The sequence below is a fragment of the Physeter macrocephalus genome, chromosome 16, assembly GCF_002837175.3.
Source record: "Physeter macrocephalus isolate SW-GA chromosome 16, ASM283717v5, whole genome shotgun sequence".
NCBI classification, from domain to species: domain Eukaryota; kingdom Metazoa; phylum Chordata; class Mammalia; order Artiodactyla; family Physeteridae; genus Physeter; species Physeter macrocephalus.
The window spans coordinates 9088388-9092175 of NC_041229.1; the positions used below are offsets into that span (position 1 = coordinate 9088388).

General features: G+C 39.6%; 1 pseudogene; it reads left to right on the forward strand.

Moving 5' to 3' along the window:
• Positions 1-2004: 2004 nt before the first annotated feature.
• On the forward strand, positions 2005-2943 carry LOC102995961 (olfactory receptor 8B12-like; annotated as a pseudogene).
• Positions 2944-3788: the final 845 nt, after the last annotated feature.

Sequence of the window (3788 nt, forward strand, 5' to 3'; positions counted from 1 at the left end):
TCTTGTTTATGGTTTCCTTTGCTGTGCAAAAGCTTTTAAGTTTCATTAGGTCCTATTTGTTTATTTTTGTTTTTATTTCCATTTCTCTAGGAGGTGGGTCAAAAAGGATCTTGCTGTGATTTATGTCATAGAGTGTTCTGCCTGTGTTTTCCTCTAACTACTGGGCGTATACCCTGAGAAAACTATAATTCGAAAAGAGTCATGTACCACAATGTTCATTGCAGCACTATTTACAATAGCCAGGACATGGAAGCAACCTAAGTGTCCATTGACAGATGAATGAATAAAGAAGATGTGTCACATATATATGGACAATGGAATATTACTCAGTCATAAAAAGAAACGAATTTGACAGGGAGATCAGCTCTGTGCTTTGTGACCACCTAGAGGGGTGGGATAGGAGACACAAGAGGGAGGGGATATGGGGATATGTGTATCCGTATAGCTGATTCACTTTGTTATACAGCAGCAACTAACACAACAATGTAAAGCAATTATACTCCAACAAAGATGTTAAAAAAAAATGTGTGTGAACAAACAACTCATGAGATGGAAACTTGAAGTGGCTACTAAAAATTTGGAAAAAAAAGGTTGTTATTAGTTATCTGACAAATATTTGTTTTTAGTAATCAAGATTAAACTGCATAATCAAGTAGTAGAGGAAAATCAGAGAAAGTTTCTTTAGGTTTAAGCTTGGAGAAGCTGCAAATAATTCTTGGTATACTGTAGAGGTGACTGAAATAATGAATATCCTCCTCTGAAGTCCAACACCCCTAATTTTACCCTTCTTGGCTCTAATACTTTCTACATTCCATTAAAATTATGTAAGTACTTGTTTTTATCTATAAAGAATCTCATGAGATCCTAGAAAGTAAAAATGCTGATTCAGAGATTTCATTGTCACTTACAGGGAGGTATTGTAGCCCAGTGATTAAGACTAAGAAGTTTGGAGTTGAACAGGCTAGGTTTTGACTCAAGATTCGGGAACTTCTAGCAGTGTATGCTCCTCACTTTTAAAGTAGAGATTAATAGGTCTACTATATAAGGTTGTTGTGAGGAATAAACAAGATAAAATTATTTGTGCATTGCTTTATATACTTGGTGTCATATGAGGGTCCTGGGTCAGATACAGTGTTTGGTACATGGTAAGTGCTCAATACACAGTAGCAAGAATTATTTTTCCCACACTACTTTGCTCTTAATTGTGCTTAAAAATATATAACCTGAATAAAAGAATAGGTCATTAAAATCTGTGTCAAGCATTATCAAAGATGTAAATAAACATTTCTTCTTCCTTAGGGAAGGTGGTCTCTGGAGCAGTGATCTTGAGGGAGTCTCTTGTAACTAGGTCAACTGAGATCTCTAATCCAGAATAAAACTCTTTAGTCTCCTGTTATCCATGTGCATTAGGAAAGGACGCTGTTTCATCCCTGGAAGCTGGACAGAGGCTTGGGGCAAAGCCACAATCAGAGATCTTGTTCTTCTGCTCAGCAAGAGAATCAAGATAAACTAGAGGTTTTGATCCTTAAAGTAGAGAAGCAGAAGCTGAGGGCTCTGAGCTCCGAGTTTTCACCTTCTTTTCACCAGGGCATTTGAGTCTCCATGAACAAGATGGATGAGAGCCAGTAGAGAACAGCACTGTGACTCCAAACAGAAGGAGGGTGAGTGCCTGCCTGACCTGGTATGTCCTATAGCAGAGTGGGTACAAGATCAACCGCTGTGAACCAGACGACCTGTATTCATTCACCTTCTGCTGAAACTTAGGAGCATTGGGTTTTATGCAAGTCACTTAGGTCCAATGTCCTCATCTGTCATATGGGGATAATCAAAATGCCACACAGCATGTAGAACTGTGCCTGTGTCCCATAGTTAGTGCTCAGTAAATGTTCCTTTTATTTTCTTCGCCATCTTACCTCCATAACTTCCATTAACTTCCATAATATGTTGCCTCTATTTCATTCAGTGACTCTTTTCTTTTCCCCTCACAGGTTCTCCTAGAGGAGAATGGCTGCAGATAACGTCTCCCCTGTGACAGAGTTTATCCTCGCAGGCTTAACAGACCAGCCAGAACTCCAGATCCCCCTCTTCTTCCTGTTTCTAAGTTTCTACATGGTCACTGTGGTGGGGAACCTGGGGTTGATAACCTTGATTAGACTGAATTCTCACCTTCATATTCCCATGTACTTTTCCCTCTTCAACATGTCCTTCATGGATTTTAGTTACTTCACTACCCTCACCCCTAAAATGCTGATGGGTTTTATCTCAAAGAAGAACTTTTCTCCTATGCAAGCTGTATGACTCAGTTTTTTTTCTTCTGTTTCTTTGTATTTTCTGAATCCTACTTCCTGTCAGCGATGGCATATGACCACTATGTCGCCATCTGTAAACCACTGGTGTACATGGTCACCGTGTCTACTCAGGTTTGTTTATTTCTTTTGTGGGGGGTGGGTCTGTGGGATGGGAGTGTTTGGGGCTGTGGCCCATATAGGAAACATAATGTTTATGACCTTCTGTGCCGACAACCTTGTCAATCACTTTATGTGTGACACCATTCCCCTCCTTGAGCTCTCCTGCAACAGCTCCTGCATAAATTTACTGGTGGTCTTTATTGTTGTGACCATTGGCATTGGGGTGCCCATTGTTGCCATTTTTATCTCTTATGGTTTTATTCTTTCTAGGATTCTCCACATTAACTCTACAGAGGGTCGATCCAAAGCCTTTAGTACCTGCAGTTCCCATATAATTGTGGTTTCTCTTTTCTTTGGGTTAGGAGCTTTTACGTACCTCAAACCACCTTCTATTTTACCCCTTGACCATGGGAAAGTGTCCTCCATATTCCATACTGCTGTTGTGCCCCTGTTCAACCCATTAATCTATAGCCTGAGGGATAAGGATGTCAAAGTTGCCCTGAAGAAAACCTTGAGCAAAAAAATCTTCTCTTGAAAATGACTGAGAAAGGAGCTCCAAAGCTTTATCAATTAAAAAAATTTTTTTTTCAGTGAAGGAAACAAATGCCAGCCAGTGCTTGTTCTCCTATAGTTAAAGGAAATTTTAAACTTGCTCTTAAGCATTATATTTCTCTACTCCTTACTCCAGACTAACTATTCTAATCATTCTTTGTTTTATGAAAACAGTTTTCACAGTCATAGAGGGTTACTCTTAAATAGGTCTAAGAAAAGATTTAATCCAGCCCCTCATATGACACATTACACACTGGTGACGAATAAATATTTTGAGGTGGCCCATGGACACACATGTACCTGGTGCCAGAGCTGGGATCGGAATCTAGGCCCTTCAATTTGAATCTACTGTGCTCTGTTTTCCTTTAGCCATGCTTTCTTGATCCATCTTTTCCTTGGAAGATTTCATTTCAAAGGTGTGTGTGTGTGTGTGTGTGTGTGTGTGTGTGTGTGTGTGTGATTTTTTTTTCTTTTTTCTTTTTGGCCATACAGCACGGCATGCATGATCTTAGCTCCCTGACCAGGAATTGAACTCATGCCCCCTGCAGTGGGAGCACAAAGTCTTAGCCACCGGACTGCCTGGGAAGTCCCTCATTTCAGAGGTTTTTATTTTTGCATTTAAAGAAACCTAATTCTATTTACAGTGATGTCATGCAATTTTTCAATGGTTAATTTTTGGAATATTTTTGTAAGAATGTTGGAGGTGAAAAATTTGGTGATTTTCGGTCAGAATGGCCATCATCAAAAAATCTAGAAACAATAAATGCTGGAGAGGGTGTGGAGAAAAGGGAACACTCTTGCACTGCTGGTGGGAATGTAAATTAATAC